This window comes from Haemaphysalis longicornis, unplaced genomic scaffold, assembly GCF_048455015.1.
Source record: "Haemaphysalis longicornis isolate Haplotype H1 unplaced genomic scaffold, Haemaphysalis longicornis Haplotype H1 scaffold_3, whole genome shotgun sequence".
In the NCBI taxonomy this organism is placed as follows: Eukaryota; Metazoa; Arthropoda; class Arachnida; order Ixodida; family Ixodidae; genus Haemaphysalis; species Haemaphysalis longicornis.
Window position 1 is genome coordinate 119202178 of NW_027526335.1, and position 12037 is coordinate 119214214.

The following is a 12037-nucleotide window of genomic DNA, read 5'->3' on the forward strand; positions in this document are numbered from 1 at the left end:
ACTGGGAACGTCGATGAAGACGTTGAGGAATGGCTGACGCATTATCGACGGGTGAGCCGGTACAACCGCTGGGATGCCGCTGCACAACTCTCGAACGTCGTGTTCTCGCTAGATGAGACTGCCCTGACCTGGTTTGAGAACAATGAAAGCAAGCTCACAACCTGGGACCGTTTCGTCGAAGAAATTTCACCCCGCTTTGGCGACTCCGTCGGAAAGAAGAAGCTGGCTGAACAGACGTTGCTCCATCGCGCCCAAGTCCCAGGCGAGACGTGCACCACCTACATTGAAGAGTTGTTAAAGCTCTGCAGACTCGTCGACCCGCAAATGTCTGAAGATGACAAAGTGGGTCACTTATTAAAAGGGATCGCTGAAGATGTCTACAACTTTTGAATAGGACGTGAAAAGTTGCAATCGGCGTCCGACGTTGCTCAGCATTGTCGCACCTTCGAGGCGTTGAAGAAGCGTCGCATTACACCTAAGTTCGGTCGTTTGGCTAATGTTACGACTGTGGCAAGCGTTGACCTGCAACCGCCTGCAGACTTTGCTGAAATGATACGATGCATTGTCCGCGAGGAACTGCTACGACAACAAGAGCCCCGGAACTATACCGACAGCGTACGCATCCGGGACAGCTACGTGCTACAGGACGTCCAGGCCAACACACTTTCTCCGTCGAGTGTTGCATTCCGCGATGCGAGCTTTATGACTCGCACTCACAGTCCGCAGCGCCCTGATGTCCATGAGTCAGCACGCACCAGTCGCGACGTTGAACGGTTGTCTCAGCGTTCCCAACGTACAACGTAGGACGAGCGTCCTCGGCGTCCAGCCTTTGAACCTCGTTCTTACGACGCGTACGAGGAATACTCCCCTCACCACCGTGAGCGTGGCCCTACCTGCTACAATTGTGGTATGGAGAGACACATTTCCCGCTTCTGCCGCCGTCGCCGTCGAGCACCACGGTACGAGCAACCGCCTATGTGGAACCGCCCCAACACTCGGAATGGCCGCTACGACACTCCCCTGCCACAGTATCTGCGCCCCATGGCACAGCCACCGCTTCGTCGTGATTCGCCTGCATCTGACCGGAGTATAACACCTCCCAGCACACGACAGCGGCGTTCACCCTCACCTTTCCGGCGTCGGTCGCCACCGCCGGAAAACTAGCCTGCGCGGCCAATGGAGGTGAGGCCGCAGCACAATCATCGCGTAGTATGCCTCTTACCGGACAGTCTCAACTGGAACTACCTTCGCCTGTATCTATGCTAAAGAACACAGTTGGAGTATTGGTGGATGACACCAGAACAACGGCTTTGATTGATACCGGAGCAACAGCGTCTGTCATGAGCCTAGCTTTCAAAGCCGGCCTTGGTCGTAAAGTGATTTTTACATGGGACCGAATGGTGACTTTTCTGGGTGTTGGTGGTGAGTGCCTGTGCCCTCTTGGGGTTTGCTCAGTGAGTATTTCGTTTGGTGGCCACACGTTCAGAGCGGAATTGGCCGTGCTTCCGCGATCTACGCACGATGTCATTTTGGGTCTGGATTTCTTGAAGCAGTTCGGGGCCACCGTTGACTATCGCAACGGAGACATTTACGTGGACGGGACCGCGCTACCTGCCCTTGTGGAAGGCTCTTCTTCCGATAACCGTGCCTCCTCCGTATTGGTTGACACAATCATACCAGCGAGGTCAGCCGCATTTGTTTCTGTTCTTTGCCCCGGAGTTGACGTAGACGGCTTTGAAGCATTGGTCGAACCAGTTCCTCTGAATTGTGCCAAAAAAGACATTCTGGTGCCACGGTCAGTTGTTTCAGTTGTTCAAGAATACACCGCATTGTGGACAGTTAACTACTCTGCTGAGCCCGCCGTTCTTCCCCGTGGCCTGGAGCTTGCCAAATTCTCCGAATTTGCGTCTTCTACAGTGGCGGTTTTGACAGACACCTCGGATTCTCCTTCTAATAATTGTCCAGTGGACACTGACAAGTTGGAGAGTATGGTAAATGTATCCCTTGGCCCAGAAAAACGTCGCGCTTTGTGTTATCTATTATTGTGAGCCGTTGGCGTGGCTGAACTGATACAACTCGTTTTTATTTAACTGATTATCTTTACACGGTGGCTCGCGCGGCCCATCGGGGAGCGCTCTTCTTGCTCTCTGCGGCGGCGGTGCGCGGGCGCGGCTTCCGCTAGCCTGCTCGCGTTACATGATCGCACCTGGAGCAGCTCGGTTGGCTCGGTGGCGTCATCCAGCGGAAGCGCCGCGTACATTCGGCCATCCTGCATTAACGACCGTCCCGGTCGGAACTGTTGTCTTCGTCAGATTCTGAGCTTTCCGAGTCGATGTCCTTCGCCCAAAGCTTCAGCTTGTCGACGGGAGCTACGCTGGAATGTGCTCTTTGTGTCCTCCGGGTGTGTTGGACGTCTCTGATGCGGTAGCGGTCATTGGGAAGCTTCTCGGCTATGACGTACGGTCCCTTGTACTTGACCTTAAGTTTTCGGGATTCTCCGCTCGCTGTGGGTTCTCACTCAACTAGAACGATGTCTCCCGGTTGAAACTCAGACGGTTCAGCCCGCTTCTTGTTGTAACGTGTTTGCTGCTTATGTTGGGCCTCACGAATGTTTTCCGTTGCTGCGGCCCTCTTCTCCTCCAACTCTTTGTCGAAATGTTCTGTGAGAGCGTCCTCCACGCAGTCACCTGTAATGCTCCGTGATCTGAAGTTGAACAGAAGTCCAAACGGTGTAATCTTCGTGGCCTGGTGCACGGTGTTATTAATACCCCACTGCACCTGAGGCAGTGTCGAGTCCCAATCCCGACCGTCTTCTCTTTTGGTCATGCTTGCCAAAGCCGGAGTTATCATGCGGTTGTACTGTTCCACTTGACCGTTTGCTCGTGGGGTGGCAGTTGCAGTCTTGACGTGCGTGATTCGAAAGCTTTCACACATTGCCCTGAACTTCACACTAGTGAATGCAGTCCCTCTATCTGTGATTACCACATTCGGTGGCCCGATAATGCTAGCAATTTCCTGAATAAACAGCACCGCTGGTCCAGCCGAGGTGTGATGACGAACTTCGTGAAGCCATCAACAGCCACAATTATGTGCGCGTTGCCCGACTTGCTCCGAAAAAATGGGCCGAGATGGTCGATGTGGATCGTATGAAATGGCTTGTTCACCTTCTCGATGCTATGCAGCTTGCCTGGTTTTCTTCCGGCGGGCGTCTTGTGGAAAAGGCATTCAACGCAAGCGGCTATGTATCGCTTAACGTAGCGCCTCATGCCTGGAAACCAGTAGTTCTCTCTTAACCTTGACAGCGTCTTGTCCACAGCGAAATGCCCGATGTCGTCGTGACAAGCCTTCACTACCCTCCAACGTGTCTGACTTGGGACGACCCAGAGGAGCCTTTCATGTGAACCTCCGTCTTGAAACTTCTTGAACACCTTGCCGTTGTGCAACTGATATTCGCTTTGCACGGGCCGATCTTCTTTCGTGAGGCATTGTTTTTTTGTAACCTCTCCTTCAGTGCCATTATTTTGGGATCGTTAACTTGCGCGATAGCAAGGCAGTCTTCTACTTCCACGCACGTAGCGAGGATCTGAATGCCGCCAACGACATCGGTCTCTTCGGGAGGGTCGTGTGGTGAGCGGCTGAGTGCGTCGACATGCGCCATGGTCGTGCCCTTTCGATACTCAACATCGAAGGTAAACTCTTGCAGTCGAAGCCACCACCTGCCGATCCGAGGTAGGAGTGTTCGTTTACTCATCGTTGCCCGGACGGCATTGCAGTCAGTCACCACTTTCAAGTTTAATCCTATTAGGTAGGACCGGAACTTCTCCAGTGCCCACACAACTGCCAATGTTTCCAGCTCGTAGGAGTGGTATCTCTCCTCACACTCGGTTGTCCGTCGGCTGGCGTACACGACGGGATGGAGCTGCCCGTTAGCTTGCTCATGTAAGAGAATAGCACCCAGCCCACCTCTGCTGGCATCTGTGTGAACTTCCGTTCTTGCGTCGAACGAGAAATGAGCCAAGATAGGCTTTTCGATTAACCTCTGTTTCAGCTCAACGAACGCGAAGTCTTGTTCTGCAGTCCACTTCCAAGTTTCGTCCTTGGAAGTCAGTTTCGTCAAAGGCTGAGCAATAGTGGCGAACCCCTTGACAAATCGTCGGAAATCGCTTGCGAGTCCCAGGAATCGGCGGACCTCGTGCACATTTGTCGGTTTCGGAAATTCATCTACACACTGAAGTTTGAGTTCCTGGTTGCACCCCTTCAGCAGAAATGTCGTAGACAAGGTAGACGACTCGGTCGCATAAGAAGTAGCACTTACTCAACCGTAGCGTCAGTCCCGCTCTTCGTAGAGCCTCCAAAATCTTTCGCAGTTGCTCGAGTCCCTCGTCTACAGTTGTTGTTGGGAGCAAGATGTCATCCATGTAGGCGAGTGCCACAGAGTAACGCAGAGGTCCCAGAACCGCGTTGATCATCCGCTGGAATACCGCTGGGGCGTTGGCCAACCCAAACGGCATCCGCACTAACTCGTAGTGCCCGTCAGAGGTGACGAACGCTGTTTTGTGTCTGGACTCCTTTTCCATGGGGATCTGGTAATAAGCAGACGCCAAGTCGAGACTCGTGAAGAAGCACTTTCCGCGGAGGCGGTCCAGCTGACCATCAATTAGTGGCAACGGGTAGCTGTCCTTTTTCGTCACACGGTTAAGTGCACGGTAGTCGATACAAATCCTCCTGTCTTCTTTCTCCTGTCTTCTTTCGCACGAGGAGAACAGGGCTGGCGTGGTCGGAAGTAGAGTCGACAACGATTCCCGCTTGCTTCAGTTCTTCGATCATCTCTTTCGTGTGAGCCCTCTCTGCGAAGGAAAGTCGGTAGGGACGGAATCTCACTGGCTCATCTGTCGTCAGCTCGATCTTCATTTCCGCTGCACTGGTCTGCCCGATCTCCGAAATGTTGCGTGCGAAACAATCACGATACTCGTCGATAAGGCATTACAGCATTTTTCGCTGGTGCGGAGTGACGGCAGGTCCAGTTTTTATCTTTTCGCGTGGCATCGGCTGTCGCTGAGTGACGTGGACGTTTATTTCGCGCTCCGGCATATCGTCTGGATAGCAGATTTCCGCTCGTGCTACCCGCTCGTGTTCCTTGATGTCCAAATCATGGTTTGACATGTTCATGATGGGTAGGCGTGTCTCGTACGCCTCGTCGACAGTTACGACGCAGCGTGGTATGCAGTGCTCACGTCCTTCCTGACAGCTGAATTGTGCGTCGACCAACACATCTGTGCTGGGCATGCCACCCGTGGCGTAGAGCTTGACGAACCCCACATACTTCGGCGGAACAACGGTTGACTCCTTGGCCCACAGGCAGATTGAACGTTGGGGCAGATCGGGGATTTCAATAAAACGAAGCGTGTCGTCAGTTTCGCGGACGTTTTCGCGCTCCCCAAAAATCCTGACTGGCTGTCGCCGCCTTACAATCGTTACGTGAGGCTGTTCCGTGAACGGCTGCCCAACAAGTAGTGGTATGAACTGCGAGCTGCTTTGTACCACGTACAGATGAACGTCAGCTGTCGCTTGGTCGACCGTGATGGTAGCACTTGCTTCGCCGCAAGGCGTCACACATCCCGGTCCATACCCTCCAATAGAGAGCGGTTCTTTGAGTTTCGTGTAGGAGTGAGTGAGTGAGTAAAGGAGATTTCCAGCCGTTCTGCATCTTCCTGACGTAGGGTTACGAGCTGGCTCCCCAAGTCAACGTAGGCACGTATTTCATGTCCGTTCAGTTTCACTGGCATGAAATATTTCTCGTTCACTGCTTCGGTAGCGCGGAAGTCGGATTTCACAACGTTTTGAGCGACGCGCGGCTCTCTTTCCTTCTTCGCTATGCAGTCTCTCGTTTCGTGGTCCACTCGTCCGCCGCATCGCGCCGCATCGCGCTTTTCGTTGGGGAGAGGGGCAATGGAGAGACAAATGGCCGTATTCGTTGCAGTTGAAGCACAGCGGTTCCCCTTTCTCGTTGGAGAGAAGCTTCTTCCTCTGTCTGCGTGAGAGGGAGTCTCGGCGATCATCGGCCTTGTTGGCTCCGGTTGCCTTGGTAAGGTGATCGGCCCCTTCGAAGAGCCCTATTTGATAGTCCGTGAAATGCTTGGCGTTTTGGCGGGAAGCCGACTAAACTACGTTTCCTAGAAGATCTTCCAGACGCTTGAGACAGTGAAGCAATTCTTCGCTAGTATCGTACGTGCGAACGCTCACTGCTCGAATTGTGTCTGGATAATTCAGTCCGGTGATGATGCACTCGACACAGCCTTTGTCACTGATATTACAGCGGCGAGCCTTGGCGAGCTTGTCGTAGTAATAAGATTCGATGGGCTCACCTCGCTTGCGATAACGGGCTTCCATTTCACGGTGGAGGCGTTGCATTCCTGATGTCGACGGAAATGCACGCTTTAGTTTGTCTTTCCACTGCACCCACGTTTTGTCCACTGATTGCAGGGAATCGTACCAGGTCTTGGCCGGGCCTTCCAATCTGCATAGTGCGTTGCAGGAGGTCAGCCTGTCCGACCAACCGTAAATGTCAGCCAAGTCGTCGACTCGCCGAATCCACGCGTCGACGGTCGAGCAGCCTGATGAAAGGGGATCGAACGATGGCACCAGACGCAAAGTATCTGCCGCGGGCGTAACGGGCGTGGCAGGCGTCTGTCGCGTTTGAAGGAGCGCCATACCGTTTATCGCTTCCCTCACGGCTGCCTGTACAGCTGCTTGTATGACGGCTGCCATGTCCATAGCCGGCTGTGGTGTCGTGACTTCGTTTCCGGATCTGGTGTCGCTGCGCGCCCCGTCGTCACCGCTGGCCTGGTTCGCGCCATCTTCGTTCGTTGTCGCTGAAGATGCTGCGCTTCGCGTCACAGGCCCCATCATAACTGCAGGGCGGCTTCTCACGTTCGGACGTTGTGATTATATCCCGCTTCTGAACTGTTATCTATTATTGAGAGCCGTTGGCTTGGCTGAACTGATACAACCTGTTTTTATTTAACTGATTATCTTTACACGGTGGCTCGCGCGGCCCATCGGGGAGCGCTCTTCTTGCTCTCTACGGCGGCGGTGCGCGGGGGCGGCTTCCGCTAGCCTGCTCGCGTTACATGATGGCACCTGGAGCAGCTCAGTTGGCTCGGTAGCGTCATCCAGCGGAAGCGCCGCGTACAATTGGTACAAGTGATTACGCGGTAATCAAGTGTATTTGATTTCACCCGCCAACATCAACGCTCGTCTGTACCAAACACACGAGCCCACAAGGGCGTCCGCAGAACGTTTTGCAAGGGGGGGCATCCATTAGCGGGGGGGGTACGGTTGGATAGCACCAAAAAGGCGCTATTTGTGGTTACAAAAATTACAAACAGTGAATTAGAACCAGACTTGGAGAATATACATTAGATTTTATTACCGAACAAAGAAATAAAGTTAATAAAGAAAATGCGAAAAGTTACTGTCACTTTGTAAAGAAGAGTGGCCAGCCTGGCTGCGTGAGGGTTCTTGACTTACGCCAACTGATCGCCAGCACACAGCAAAATACGTTCACATACATACAACCGCACTCCGTCACAGAACAGGGACTCCGTCAATGTTCCTTGAATAGTAGCTCCAGACGCCTCGAGTTTTTCTGGGCGAATTGCGGGATGGCATGTGTGGCGAAGTCTGTTGAAATGGCTCACACAATAAAGATACTACTGGCCTCCCTCACTTTCAATGCAATGAAGGCGTACAAGCATTTTGAGGGGCTGATTTATAGGTTTTGTTTCGGGGCTTTGGTTGTGCCGACATTTCGCAATTTCGAAGGAAAGGGTGTACAAGGTGATGGGACGGGACGGGACATGAAGGAAAGAAAAGGTTCTCCTCCGTGGCCTGGGAGGATGTTACACTCTCCCTGTAGCGGTGAAGATTTCAAGCTAGATATAGCTGCAAATTTGTCCGAAAACTGATGTTCTTGCGGTAAGACTGCATAAATTTAGAGCTAAGAGAAAAAAAAACAAAAAAAAAACGTCAAGCCTTTCAGAATTGTTCGCTATCTTAAATAGCCAGCACAGGCAGTCTGTTTCACTGCCGTCACATGAACGGCAATGTCAGTCAGTGGGGCTCTTAGATTTACAGTCTCGGACTCACCGTGGAGAGTCCGCGGGTAGTCCGAGGATTCCCCGAAGCCATAGGTATGCATGGGAAAATCTAATGCCGGACTGCTTCTCGGGGAGTCGGTGGCGAGTCCGAGACTGTAAATCGAAGAGTCCCACCGTCTAAAGTGCAATGTTTACCGCAGTCCTGAAGGGCGTTCCATGCGGATACGCAGGACCTGAGTGTACTAATCATTTGAGTAGCATGGATTGTTGGGCTAGTTGGTACACGTGCATAATTAAAAAAAACTTTGCGCTAAAGGGCGGGACAAAGGAGAGAACGTCGGCGTCATTCTCTCCTCTCTTCCGCCCTTCAGGGAAAAGTTATTTCAATTATGGGCCAACCAAGCTGTGCAGCTTTTTTGTAGTGCATAAAAATATCCGAATCTCCAAGGGGGGGCAGTTGCCCCCCCTTGCCCCCCCTTCCGGACGCCCATGCGAGCCCACCATTTAATTAACGCCGGAACAGCCCGGCCCATACGGCAAAAGCCTTATCGCGTCTCTCCTTCTGAGCGACGAGTCATTAACGAACAAATCCACGAGATGTTGCAGAAGGGCGTGATTAGGGAGTCCTCAAGTACTTGGGCGGCGCCGGTGATTTTGGTCAAAAAGAAAGATGGGTCATGGCGATTTTGCGTCGACCAGCGGCGCCTTAACGAAATTACAAAGAAGGACGTATATTCACTGCCCCGGATAGACGACACAATAGACTGTCTTCATTCGGCTTCATACTTCTCCACAACTGACTTACGATCAGGCTACTGGCAAATTCCTGTGGACCCAGACGATAAAGAAAAGACCGCCTTTGTCACGCCCGATGGACTTTTCGAATTTAATGTAATGCCGTTTGGCCTCTGTAACGCACGTTTGAGCGCTTTATGGACACAGTCCTTCGTGGACTTAAATGGGAGGTGTGCATGTGCTACGTTGATGATATCGTGATTTTCGGTCGCACTTTTAAAGAGCACAACGCTCGACTGGCCACTGTTTTGGACTGTTTGGACAAGGCTGGTCTCATCCTAAACTCGAAGAAATGCCGATTTGGCGAAAGGCGAACACTTGTACTCGGTATCATTTTCGACAAAGAGGGCGCCCAACCAGATCCGCAAAAAATTCTAGCCGTCAGCCGCTTTAAAGAACCGTGCTCTGTTAAGGACCTCCGAAGCTTTTTAGGACTATGCTCCTACTTTCGCCGTTTTATTCCCGGATTTGCCGACATAGCCTACCCTCTCACATGCCTTCTCCAGAAGAACGTCCCATTCAAATGGAGCTCTGACTATGACATCGCTTTCCACCACCTGAAGCATCTCTTGACGTCGGAGCCGGTGCTTCGTCACTTTGATCCCGCAGCACCAACGGAAGTGCACACCGATGCCAGTGGTATTGGACTGGGGGCAGTCTTTGTTCAACGACACAGTGACGGGGAGCATGTTATTGCTTATGCGAGCCGCACTCTCAGAAAGCCAGAGCGGAACTACACAGTCACAGAACAAGAGTGCCTCGCGGTCGTTTTTGCCACACAACGATTTCGCTCTTACCTCTATGGACATACCTTCACAGTCGTCACAGAGCACCATTCCCTCTGCTGGCTCATCAATCTTCGAGATCCGTGTGGGCGACTGGCGCGCCGGGCTCTCCGACTACAGGAATATGATTTCACGGTGTCGTACAAGAGTGGCGGCAAGCATGCCGATGCCGACTGCCTTTCCCGGCTGCCATTACAATCAACGGACTCAGATGCTGACAACCTTGATGAGTGCCTCGCCTCGGTGTCGACGGCGTTCCCCGATATAGCTGTGTTCAAACGAGAACAACGCAAGGACAAGAGTTTAGACAACATTTTCGCCTCAGCGGAGTCGAACCATGCTAGCCGTTTCTGCCTCCACAATGGCTTGCTTTTCAAGAAGAACTATTTCGCCGACGGTTCTCACATTCTTCTTGTGGTACCGCAAATCCTTCGCAACGTTCTTCTGAACATTATGCACGATGACGTAATTTCCGGCCACATGGGGCTGGCGCGCACTCTTCACCGCACCCAACAACGCTTTTATTGGCCCAACATGCGCAAAACTACTGAGCGCTATGTGGCTTCTTGCAACCAATGTCAACGTTACAAACATCCCACCACTGTCCCGGCAGGCCGACTTCAGCCTGTGGACCCGGCATATCGTCCTTTTGAAAAAGTTGGCATAGACTTGTTGGGACCTTTCCCGCGCTCATCGCATGGAAACCGCTGGATTATTGTATGCGTGGATTACTTATCGCGCTATGCTGAGACGGCATCTCTACCCTCTGCAACTGCGACAGAAATCTCGCTCTTCTTGCTCCGACACATATTGCTACGCCATGGACCCCCAAAAGTCATAATCAGTGACCGTGGGCGCCAATTCACTGCGACGGTGGTTGAAGAGCTTCTTCGCCTTTGTGCCGTGCAATTTTGCCACTCCTCGCCATACCACCCTCAGACTAACGGTCTGACGGAACGAACCAACCGAACATTGACGTCCATGCTATCGATGTACGTCGCTTCGGATCACAAAAACTGGGACGAGCTGTTGCCATTTATAACATACGCATATAACACGGCGAAGCATGAAACCACCGGTTACAGCCCGTTTTTCATCCTTTACGCCCGTCAACCTAGTAGCTGCCTGGACGTCATGCTTCCTTTCTCTCTGCATGACGAACCCTCGTTGGCGAGGACGCTCTGCCTAGCTGAAGATGCCCGTCGACTTGCTCGCCTACGTACTCTCGTGTCCCAAGAGCGCTCCAAGAAGCGATTTGACAGTCGCCGACGTGATGTTACGTACGCGCCGGGTGACTTTGTGTGGCCATGGACGCCATTGCGAAAGCGTGGGCTATCAGAGAAGCTTCTGTGCCATTACGTCGGCCCGTTTGTTGTGATGGAGCGTCTCAGCGATGTTGCGTATTTTATTTCACGCTTAACTTCAAGTGGGTGACAATCCAAAAGACACAGGTGGTGCATGTTGCCCGCCTAAAACGTTGCCAGGAACGCAGTGTAAGTTGACTTGCCCAGAGGGCTTCGTCTGGGACAGGGGAAATGTTACGCCAATATTACACGCCAGGGGTTGCAAACATGCCAGCCTCAGCACCGGGAGTTGGAGAAAGAAGAGAACGAGGTGGCACTCCGGCTTGGCCCCATCATTCATGGACCGCTCTACCATCTACGCTCGTGCTACACCATCCAACCTCACTGTAAATAAATCCATCTCGTAACAATATATTTAATCACTAAGTCAACCACCGTACATTAGTCATGGACTTACCTTTTCAAGCAAACCACGCGCCTGACTGGAAAGAGGACAATGATATAGACTGTGGTGTAGAAGCGAAAGAAAAATTGTTATATCCCCTCTGTGTGCATCTCCAGGAGCACCCAAGTGGAGTATGGAAATGTTCATGACCACATACTTCGCATATATTAGGCATGATCGCATTACTCCTAGGATCATTGTTCGAAACTTCAGTGTGGACATTTTGAAATCAGACAAGTAATGGTTCCCTCAGTTCCTCGATGAAGCGTTCGGTTTTTTGTCTATTAATCCATGTTTGTCACAACTTAACAACAGTCGTGTGTAGATTTATTTGTGCCGAGAATTTGTCCGCAGTCGTAGCCAAACCAATCGGTGTATATCCCAGCAATCTCAAAGGTGCCTTCAGTTCCTTCATAATGTAAATAAATACGTGCACTCTGTACTAACCCTGTGTGGTGTGGTACAGCGTCCTCGGTCACGCATTGTCAACCACCTACAGTCATCCATAGCTGCGGTCGTCCACCTTCAGAGAGTGGAATGGCTCCTCATTTTTTTCTTGTACATGTTTTCTACTCCCCCTGTTTAAACACATTTCAATTTTCATATCTG